General features: G+C 46.1%; 2 non-coding genes across 2 annotated transcripts; both read right to left on the bottom strand.

Moving 5' to 3' along the window:
- Positions 1-502: 502 nt before the first annotated feature.
- On the bottom strand, positions 503-574 carry TRNAE-UUC (transfer RNA glutamic acid (anticodon UUC)). The gene has a single exon. It is a non-coding gene; the product is annotated as a tRNA-Glu (tRNA).
- An 8,421-nt stretch (positions 575-8,995) lies between these two features.
- TRNAV-CAC (transfer RNA valine (anticodon CAC)) lies at positions 8,996-9,068 on the bottom strand. The gene has a single exon. It is a non-coding gene; the product is annotated as a tRNA-Val (tRNA).
- Between the last annotated feature and the right edge of the window lie 2,342 nt (positions 9,069-11,410).

Raw genomic sequence — 11,410 nt, 5'->3', positions numbered from 1 at the left:
GAAGGGCCCTGGAGGACGCCATCCGCGCTCACTCCCCTCCCACCCTCCCGGGCATCGCCTCCCGTCACCTCTTCCGAGGGCCTAACGAGCACGGTAGCTGCAAACGGAGGTGAGGACGCTCCGCGGACCCGCCCGTGTGCACACGATCGCCAGGACTCGGCTTGGCCTCTCTCTTAGTTCGCAGCTCAGCCGGATCGGCGCCTCCGGGGCGGCGGCGGCAAAAAGTGTGGGCGCCTTGTGTGCAGATCGGCAGGGGCTGGCAGCTCTGCGCGGCTGGGTACACCTGAGTGAGAGGCCCAGCCGCTCTCTAAAGCTGCTTCAGCAGGTAACTGGCACCGAGATAAGCCAGAGCGGTGTCTTGAGAGGCGGTCCGCCAGGACTCGCCCTCCTTCGCCGGGGTTTGCACCTCACTGCGGAGGCTGTTCTGCATCTGGCCCTTGGAACAGGCCGGCTGACAGCGGAGTAGGAAGATTCCCGCGGGAGGAAGGCTGGTGCCAAAAGCTTCCCTGACCGGGAATCGAACCCGGGCCGCGGCGGTGAAAGCGCCGAATCCTAGCCACTAGACCACCAGGGAGACGCACGACAGTGCTTTCCCTCATTTTTTATCTCTTGTGTGTATAAAATCATCAAGGCAGAAACAGTTTCCCAACATGCGATATTTGCTTAATTCTAGTCAGGAAGTCAGTCACGCCTCCTTCTCATATGTGAAAACAGAATTGAAGGCTTTTTCACAAGTTTAACACATCATCCCATTACACTGCTGTGATAGCCTCTGACTCTTCTGCAGTTTTCTCTGTATCCACTAGAAAGTGAATGAGGAATTCATTTTTTAAAAATGTTTTCTTTCCTGGCTCAATATTCTTCTTGCTCCATCCCATGGTTATGCTGATTTGTTTTTTCTTACTGGCAGATACCACTGGGCTGATGTTTGTGGCAGAAGAAGCTTTTTATTACACTTAAGATCAGTTTGATGCTCCTATATCCAAAGCTTCCTTTATGTGGGATGATTTGTTTTTTAATGTGACTGAACACTACATCTCATTCTTGTCACTTATGGATGTCATTCTAGTCCCAGAAGAGCTCTTTTCAAAGTGTCATGTCATTGAAATAATTTCTATAGAGATCCCCTGAAGGCATGTGTGACCATCTGTCTTGGGAAGTCTTGTAAACCTGATATGATTTTGTTGTTTTCATTTTATTTTTTCCCATATACTGAAAATAACAGGGCCATGGGCGGTCCTTAAGGAAGACTGTGTGAGAGATATTTTTCTGAGTTGGTCTAATGCCGTTGATGTGTGGTTGCATCCCACTAACCAAACATGGTAAGATCAAGGTGATGGTCAGGGGTGGTTGGTGGTCCTCCGGGTTGCTGTGCAATAGAAGGTGGATTGGAGATGACAGGAACGAGTAGGGAAGAGTGATCCCCTGAACCACCTCCTCACTTTCTCAGCTTTCATTGCCACCCAGGTTTTGTGAGCCTGGGACTTGGGAGACCGTTCTGTAGCCCAGGTCTCCTATGATTGGCTGCTTCCTGGGCTTGCCTGAGTTGAGGGTGCAATGGGTGTGACCCTGGGCTGCCCAACATTCATGTGGAAGTGAAGCAAGGAGGACTGGATCAATCATTGGAAAGCGTGCCTCTCTACAGCCCGCATCATCCTCCAGCAACACTGTGAGCATACTGCTTTCAGATACATCAAAGGCTTTATGTATATACATGTTCTGGTGTCTGGGAGGCCTGACATTCTGTGGCAGAAGGAAAATCTGTCAAGTTTCTTCATTTTAAAAATGATGAGACTACAGGTTCACAAAGTTATGGGCTTACTCGACATCTCAAAGAGATGAGTTTTGAGAACTGCTAATAAAAGCAATCACAACAATTATTCCATAATTATTCATAGAATCCATGTCATTCAGTAAATATTCATATAATCATTCAGTAATTATTTGTTGATCAATTTGTACCAGGCATTTTGCTCAAAACTGTGCACATAGCCGGGCGCGGTGGCTCAAGCCTGTAATCCCAGCACTTTGGGAGGCCGAGGCGGGTGGATCACGAGGTCGAGAGATCGAGACCATCCTGGTCAACATGGTGAAACCCCGTCTCTACTAAAAATACAAAAAATTAGCTGGGCATGGTGGCGCGTGCCTGTAATCCCAGCTACTCAGGAGGCTGAGGCAGGAGAATTGCCTGAACCCAGGAGGCGGAGGTTGCGGTGAGCCGAGATCACGCCATTGCACTCCAGCCTGGGTAACAAGAGCAAAAAACTCCGTCTCAAAAAAAAAAAAACAAAACTGTGCACATATTTGGACAGCATATCTTCATCATAATCCTCAAGGTAACGCCGTTATCCTAAGAATCAGGTAAGAAACCTGAACGAGAGGGCTAGCAAATCATGAATTTGGCCATATTTCCATTTTTTGGTTTCTGTAATGTTGGACGAATGGCCAGAATAAGTCGCAGGAAGAGTATTCAGTCCTGTATCATTTTCCAGGACAGAGCTGTGCCCTCCTAAAGTATTGGGACCAAAATTCAGAAGCGTCTGCAACCTTGCTTTAACAGTGTGGGAAATAACCTCTATTACCTGGAATTTCCCTGGACCTTTGGAATATACAAGAGAAGTATGAGATGTGGTCTTCCCTTGACTATATTTATTTCTCTCTTCTATGGAATACCAATGATTTTCACTAAGACTTTTGTTTTCTCTCTTTCTTTCTTTCTTTCTTTCTTTTTTGAGACAGAATCTTGCTCTGTCACCAGGCTGAAATGCAGTGGTACAATCTCAGTTCACTGCAACCTCTGCCTCCCAGGTTCAAGAGATTCTCCTGCCTCAGTCTCCCCAGTAGCTGGGACTACAGGCATGTGCCACCACGCCTGGCTAATTTTTGTTTTTAGTAGAGACAGGGTTTCACCATGTTGGCCAGGATGGTCTCGATATCTTGACCTCGTGATCTGCCCGCTTCGGCTTCCCAAAGTGCTGGGACTACAGGCGTGAGCCACCGCACCCAGCCGACTTTTGCCTTCTGATATCCACAATATTTGTTTTACGAAGAATATTTTGCTAATAACTCTATTTAGAAAGAATAAATATGAGCTATAGTTTAGGTTTTATGCCCTGGACTTACTGTTTCTATTATTTCTGTTTTGAGATTAAATCCTCATGTAAATAAAAAAATACTTATTGCTTATGAAAGCAAACTAGTTATTGGTTTGAGTTTTTGACACAGAAGCACACACTTTTGACTTTATCTTTGTCTCTCCCCATCAGTGCCGCTCACTGTCTCCCAGTAGGACCTGGCCACGCCCCTGCACTTACCCTCGTCCTGCTCAACCGTCTCCATGCACTGTCCAATTCCATCTGTGATTCAGGCTCCTCCCAAGGCTCCCTGAAATAGGTACAGGTCTTGGGACATCAGACACACTCCAGGCACAAAAGCAGCCCATACTGTAAAGCGGGCAGCTGTGTTCCTGCTTCCCTGAAGTTGGCAGTGATGTCCTAGGACAGGAAGAAACACTTTCCCTTGTTAGGGGGTCTCTTCTTCGTGTCTCAGGGCCTCTGATCTAGTGAACACAACTGTCCTGAATGTGAACAAACTTGCTAAATTCCTGGTTTCTTGCTAGGTGGCTAGAATAGATTTATAAGACTTTCTTACTTACCCCTGTTTGCTGAAGTTTGAATTCTTACCAGTATGATTCCTTTTCTTGTCAGGGGTAGCTTAGGGAAGATTAGCCCCATTGCCATGCAAAGAGAGGTAAAGTGAATTTCTACTCAAAGCAACCTTGAATTTGAAACTAGGTCTCCCACTGTTTCAAAGCTGGCCGTAGGTCCAACTGTGCACATATGTGGACATCACATCTTCATCAGAATCCTCAGGCATGTGTCCTCAAGGGCTTGTGTGTCTGCTGCACTCAGCATAAAGTTATTTCTCATTATGGCAAGTTATAATTAACTTACCAGGATATAATTCATTATCAAGATAAAGTTATTTATCATCATGGCAAGGATAAAAAAAAATTTCCCCAGATGTGGCTGATCCTACATTTTAAGTGACTGTTAAATGGGAAGAAATTCTTCCAAAAATCTTTGGAAGACAATTCATCACCTGTTGTCATTTGTTGTGTCTCTAACGCAGTAACATCCTCACATGACAACCGGATAAACAGTTCCCAGATTCTGTTCTTTGCTTTCCTGTATTACAAATATATTTTTCGGATCGGACATGGTGGTTTAGCTGCAATCTCAGCTACTCCAGAGGCTGAGGCGGGAGGATCACGGGAGCCCAGGAGTTCCAGACTACAGTGAGCTAGGAGCGCGTCATTGCAACGCAGCCTGGGCAACAGAGTGAGGCCCTGTCTCTCAAAACACACACACACACACACACACACACACACACACACACACACACTCTTAAAAAATAAATATAAATGTAATTTTCGGGCCACCACCTTTTTTATTTTTTTGAGACAGAGTCTTGCTCTGTCGCCCAGGCTGGGTGCAGTGGCCCCATCTTGGCTCACTGCAACGTCTGCCTTCCGGGTTCAAGCGATTCTCCTGCTTCAGCCTCTCAAGTAGCTGGAATAACAAGTGCACACCACTACACTCGGCTCATTTTTGTATTTTTAGTAGAGGCGTGGTTTCCCTGTGTTAGCCAGGCTGGTCTTGAACTCTTGTCCTCAAGCCGTCCATCTGCCTCAGCCTCCCAAAGTGCTGGGATTACATGCGCGAGCCACCATGCCGGGCCAAATTCCAGGCCAACACGTGTTGACAGACATTGCCAGACGCAGATTCCGGAATCCCTCCCGGAACACCGACGGGCCCACAAAACACTCGGAGGCCCCGGTAGCTGACGATGTTAGCAAATTGGGTTCTCGGTGTCTGGGGTACAGCCCCGAGGGTCACCTGCACAAGTTCCGGTCTCCGGCGCTCCCCTCATCGCCACGCAGATTCTTCCCCACACACCTCCCCTTTCTTTGACACCTCTTGGACCTCGGAGGTGACTGCCCCGCCCACAGCTTCTCTCCTTTCGGGAGCTACGTTTCTTGATCCTCACCATTGTGGCTCAGCGGGAAGCCCACGGTCCAGCACGCGAATCAGGAACCTGATGGTTTTTTGGGTTTGCAGGGATCCGCCCAGAAAATAGATGAAAGTAACAGGTACCAATATCATCAAAACTGCAGTGACTCGCCAGAAATACTTCGTATTTGCCACTTTGCCAAGTGGTTTGCGGAGTCCAACAACCGCAGGGGCCCGGTTTGTCTCCTGAATGTCTTTTCGCACGACCTTGGTCAGTTTACTTTGTGGTGGTGAAGCCTCTAAATGCACTATTAGGGTATGCAGTATAATTTTGCAGGGCAGAAGGGTTAAAGGAGCCATAAGGGAAGTAAGCTCAAAATCTAACTGCATTGGCCAGGAATTGAACCCGGGTCTCCCACGTGGGAAGCAAGAATTCTACTACTGAGCCACCAATGCTTCTCTCGTGCTAGCTCCTGGTGGGATAACTGAAAAGAGTATCCAGAAAGACATAGAACCTGTCAGAAGAGGCTTTTTCAAGTGTCAACTCAAAGCTAACAAAGACATCCAAAACAAATGTTTTTATAGAAAAATTTTACTAGACAAAGTTATAAATATTAAAATAGCTTATTTTTCCGTATCGAACTCTTAACTCTGAAAAAGGTCTTTCTACCTGCATCACAAACCCCGATAATGAAACATAAAAAGTTCATTCACGTTTCTTTTTTCTCATCCTAAATCTTCAATTGTCACCCTCAAACTGCTGCCTTAGTGGTACTGAGAAGGTGACCTAACTGGTAGTTTAGGTAAATAAAGTCCTAACTGGGGAGGAAATGAGAAGCAGAAGCAGAATTAGAATTAGAAGAAAGAGAAAATAAAAGGCCAGAATCCAGGTAGAGATAATGAGGAAGCAAAGGTTGGTCCACTGAGTTAGTCCTTTGTAAGCTGTTTTTTAGCAAAAGAGTAATTAATGATCAGTCTTGTAATCATTACAATACTACTAGTTCTCTGCTTGAAGATGTAGAATGCATTGGAAGGAAATGTGATATAAAAAGATTAATAATGCTTGCAGTCAATGTTTCGTTGTTTGGGAGAATCCAATTTCCTAAGTTAATATGCTTTGATGTATTGGCTATGTAAGGAGTAGACTGGTTTAAGCAAATATTGACGGTCAAAATATTAACAAATTAGTCTTTAATGAAGTTCAAAGAGTAGTGGTTTCCTTCCTCAATCTTCCCTTGAGGGATTAAACTGAAGAGAAATCTAGAGTTTGCCCCACATGTTGGATCTGGGAGTCATTAAGACTTTTTCAAAGACAGGAGCTGTGACGTGAAATCATGCTTTTTCTCTAGCCAAGAAGCCAAGCCAGGCTCAGGCTGAGTCACAAACTTGAGCTAACAAGGAAATCACCCTTCACATTGACCTCGCAGAGCTGTGGCTCCAACAGTTCTCTGCCCAACACCCAAGACACACACCAGCTCTAGCCAACAAGCCTTCATATATTGTCTGTCAACCAGAGCCACGTTTCTTCCCAAATCTCTTTCTAAAATACAAATCTGTCCTTTCTATTCACAACTCTGAAATTTACAAAGGCCTCATATGCATCTCAGAGTCACAGATACTAAAACTCAACACACCGGGGAGTTCCCTGTCAGCATCATGTACCACCCTCTACCTCAACACTCAGTGATCAGCCCTAAGCCAGCATCTCCCAGAGAGTAGCGGGTGGTCCTGGGTGTTTCAGCAGACACTGAAAGCTGCTTCTACCTCTGCCTAGACACTTAGCCTCACCACCATCCATCCTATTTCCCAAAGCAAATCTTCCTTTGGATAAACTCTCCTGTTTTCATGACATAACAATTTCAGCGTAATTAAAAAAATAGTGTTCAAGTGTATTGGACACTCCACAAGTGTACTGTCGTTTTAATACCACACTTTTCCATCTATCAGCTCTCGTGACCATTAACATAAGCAGATAAATTACAGCCAGTGTAGTCTGCACCATTTACTTGCCACACTGTATGCCGAGTTACCCTTCCACAGCTTAAATCTGCACCTAACTTCAGCCTAAAGCCATGTCATGTCCCTTTATTTCTTCAGTACAATGACTAATACCTTATTCTCTGTACCCTGTTTCCCTCTATGCTCATCATTCTAACAGCTCTTGCCAATGCTGAAATCCAGGAGCAGCAAACTACTTGACATGTCTCAAACTTCTCACAGGTTCATGCCAGTGGATTCCCCAATGAACCAGCGGTCTCAACTCAGGCTTCCATAACAAAATACCACAGACTGGGTGGCTTAAACACGAGGAATTTCTTTCTCACAGTTGGAGAGGCTGAGAAGACCAAGATCAAAGTGTGAGCTGATTCAGTTCCCTGGTGAGGGGTCACTCCCTGGCTTGCAGACTGCTACCTTCTCCCTCTCCCTGGCATGATGGGGAGAGAGAGAGAGAGAGAGAGAGAGAGAGAGAGAGAGAGAGAGAGAGAGAGAGAGAGCGCACTTTGGTCTTTCTCTGTTTCTTACAAGGACAGTGATTTCACCATGGAGATCGCATGGTCATGACCTCATCTAAATCTGATTATTCTCCAAAGGCCCTACCTCCAAAACTACCTTCACATTGGGAGCTAAGGTTTCAATAAGTAATTTGAAGAGGACACAAATATCCATTCCATCACACCAGCCCCTGCTTTTGCCATCCAGTCTCTGGGCCAGGCTTAGCAGTATAGAGCCCAAGGCTTCAACTGACAGAATTTTTATGCTCCCATGCTTTGGCTCCTTGGCTCCAGAAGCTTCTAGAGCCAGTAGGGTGGCACATTCTTTAGCAACCATACTATAAAACACATGGTGGGTAAAGGAGTGCCTTATTAAGTATTTTGGTGATGCCCCCATTCGTGCTTGGTTCAACCTATTAATAGTAAGCAGTGATTCGCATCCACCTCAGCACCATCCCCTGCAGTCATCCTGTCAGTTTCCATTCTTTTTTTTTTTTTTTTTTTTTTTGAGACGGGGTTTCCATTCTTTTATCCTTGGCTTATTTCTTCGATATTCTCAAGTGATTTACTCCTGGTGCCCTCCCTTTTTCCCTCAGAGATATCTTGTGATTTCTTTGATTCTCTCCACCTCTACAGGTTAATACGTCTATTTTTTTTAAAAAAAAATCTGTAGAGGGATGTTGGGAAGCTGTGGGGAGAGCCCTTGGGCTTTTCACCTGGGTAAATGGCAGATTCCTCGGGATTCTGGGCCTCCGCCTCCAGCTGCACTGATGCTGGCGGCTTAGCTGTTCTCAGCAGCGTCACCTGGAGCAATAGTGCTTAAGCGCGCTGTTGAGAAGACAGGAAGCAAAGCGAGAGTCCGGGGCCTGGAATCCATCTAGGCAAAATTGAGGGCGTGCAGGAACAAAGCGGTAGAGAAGGGTGGGCAATCCAGGATCTGGACACCACACATTAGGAACTATATTTATTAAATCGTTGATTATCTAAGCCTCAGGAGAGTCGTTTGGACACTTACCGGTTTTCTGAGGATTATTTGGGGAAGGGGTATGCATACAAATGTGTATGTATGTACATAATTCGTGTGATTTCCGAATATTGACTCTACGAGTTCCAGGTGCAGATTTAGAACCTTTTCAAAAAATATGTTGTTTTTGTTGTCTCGCAAATCAGTCAGACCTGCAACTGTATCAGCGTAAAGCGGAGCCAGGCAGGACGCTTAGGAAATGCGCTAAGATGTCATCCACTTTCAGCGTCAGCCTGTGAAAATTCAGGGGATCGAAGAGCATGAAGAGACCCTTAAGGAATTTCTGGAACCAAAGCTACTATTAATCAGGCCTGCTGTGATGTCCCCTAACTGGCAGACCAGTGGCAATTGTAGCCTGGTCGACAATCTGTCTAGACTGATGAGGTCTAAAACGTACACACAAGTTCAACTAGTGTTCTGTTTCCCAACCTCGATTAATTTCACTAAATTTAGGGGCAAAATCCTCATGCTTCCGCCCGGTTTCGAACCGGGGACCTTTCGCGTGTGAGGCGAACGTGATAACCACTACACTACGGAAACCACATGTGTCCCTAAAAGACAAAATATAATCATGAAAATCTTAGATCAGCCATTTCTAATACAGTGTCTAAAGAAAGAAATGCAACCGCATTTTGAAATTTGACTGAAAAAAGCCCAGCAAACACCAGCCATCAAGGAGACTACGGCTCCCAGTAGGGCCAGGCTTAGCGCTATCCCCAAAACGAAGACCATGGGGAGCCATACCCGGGCTTTAAACCCGGGAGGCCGTGGGGTTTCCAGTTCCAGAACTAAGGGCCCGGGCGCGGGATGCTCCCGGCGGACACTCTCCGCCCCCCCAGAAGCTGCAGCAGCCGCTGGGTTTGGAGCGTCAGAGCCCCGGGCGCCCCGCGCCGCGGAGGAATGTGGACGCAGCATGTCCAGGGATGAGGGCCGCACGTCGGGGACTTTTCCCCGGCGCCGGCAGTCAGCGTTCTGCGCTCTTCGCGTCCTCCCAGGAACCGTAGGATCATCCCTTCCCGCCCTTCCCCAGGCCCGGGGACCCGGGCTGCGCGCCCTTTCCTCGCGGGCCCTTGGGCCTCAGCGCCTCGACGTCTTCCTCCCAAAGGGCGTCCCTCACTGCCGCCGTCTCTTATCCTACCCGATTCAATTTAAGTAACAGTTCATCACACTTCCAGATTTTAGCAGGTACCGTAGCAAAGCATGGCAGCCTTCGATCAGGAAATGCGTGGCATTCCACCCCTCTACCACCCCATTTCCATATTCGATCTCCTCCCCTGCTGGAGTCCCACGTGAACAAGACAAAAGGGGCATTGCCTTTTCCTGCAGGAGCGGGAAGAGCAGTCACAGCGGAGGAAAGGGGGACGCACTGCGTGCGCTCAGCCCCACATACTTGCGGGGTTCCAGCAAACCCAACAAAACACTCTCTGAAGCTTCTCCGGACAGGGAAGGAGTGTGAGGTTTCTGATCCGGCCGAGGAGAGAGGACCCAGTCCTTCCCCTGGTTCTAGAGAACAAACCCGGAAGAGGGGCAGATCCAAAGGAAAAACGCAAAGGCGGCCCAGCCCTACCCTACGACCTGAGCCAGCCAAGGGTCGCGCGTTAATTGCGTTTATCAGAACAGTTGTTTGCTCACATTAAGAAATCGTGGAAAAGGGATTGTGTAAGCAATCTGAGCTTTTTATTCGTGAATGGGTATTGGATGTTGCCAATGCTTTTTCTGCCTCAAGTGGTATAATCATATTCCTTTTCTTTTTAGCTTGTTGATATGGTGAACGGCACTGATTAATTTTGGAATGTTGAACGTAATTTTGGAATGTTGAACCAACCTTGCGCAGTTGGAATAAATCCGCTTTGTGATGGTGTATGATTTTTTATACATTGCTGGATCTGATTTGCTAATATTTTGATGATGATTTTTGCATCTAAATTTAAGAGGGATATTGGTTTATAGTTTTCTTTCGTACTGTCTTTGCCTGGTTTTGGTGTCAGGGTGATGTTAGCCTCATAAAATGACTTGGCAAGTGTTCCCTCCTCTTATATTTTTCCAGAAGAGATTGTGTGAACTGGTGTTCATTCTTCTTTAAATGTTAGTAGAATTCTTCAGTAAAACCATCTTGGCCTGACCATTTCTTTGTGGGGAGTTATTTAATGACAAATTCAAATTTCTGGTGTTTATAGGACTATTCAGATTGTTACATCTTGGTTGAGTTTGCTATTTTGCAGTTTCTGAGAAATTTGTCCATTTCTTCTAAGTTGTTGAATTAAGCATGTAAAGTTGTTGTTACTATGCATTTATTATCGGCACAATGACTGCAGGCCATTCCCTGTTTTGAATGTTATTCCCCCTTCCCCATATTTTCGTCATGTTTTTATTATGGCACTTCTCATGCAATATGGCCATTATTGACTGCTCACCGGAGATCCCCTTGACAGTTTAGATAATGTTTTATTGATCTCTGGATCCATGTATTCAGCACAGGGCCAAGTATTAAAGATGGTTCTTAGTAATATTTGTCCAACGGCTGAAAAGAGAAATGCTTGCAAACTTCCAATCATCTCAACCATATACTTGTCCAAAGTTTCCTCAGTGCTCTACATTTTCCAAGGACGCAACAATTTCCCTTCCCTAGAAAGAACTCTGCTTTATAGCATTTGGTCCATGTCCTGGGTTCAGTTATCTGTGGTGAGACTTGATGAAAACAGACAGTCCTCAGCAGTTCCTCTCAATGGTTCACCCTCTCATATAGAAGAGGTGTTCTTGGCCTGTCTGCTTTACTTTGAGCTATCACTCCACCCAGTTTAGGAGAGCTACCACATTTGTTGAAATCACCTGTTTGTGTTCTTCCTCCCACTGGCTTGAGTTCCTCAGGAAGACATTAGTAT

Source organism: Saimiri boliviensis, chromosome 19 (genome assembly GCF_048565385.1).
Source record: "Saimiri boliviensis isolate mSaiBol1 chromosome 19, mSaiBol1.pri, whole genome shotgun sequence".
Classification (NCBI taxonomy): domain Eukaryota; kingdom Metazoa; phylum Chordata; class Mammalia; order Primates; family Cebidae; genus Saimiri; species Saimiri boliviensis.
The sequence above is the reverse complement of the archived record's forward strand: the minus strand, read 5'-3'. Positions and strand labels throughout refer to the sequence as shown.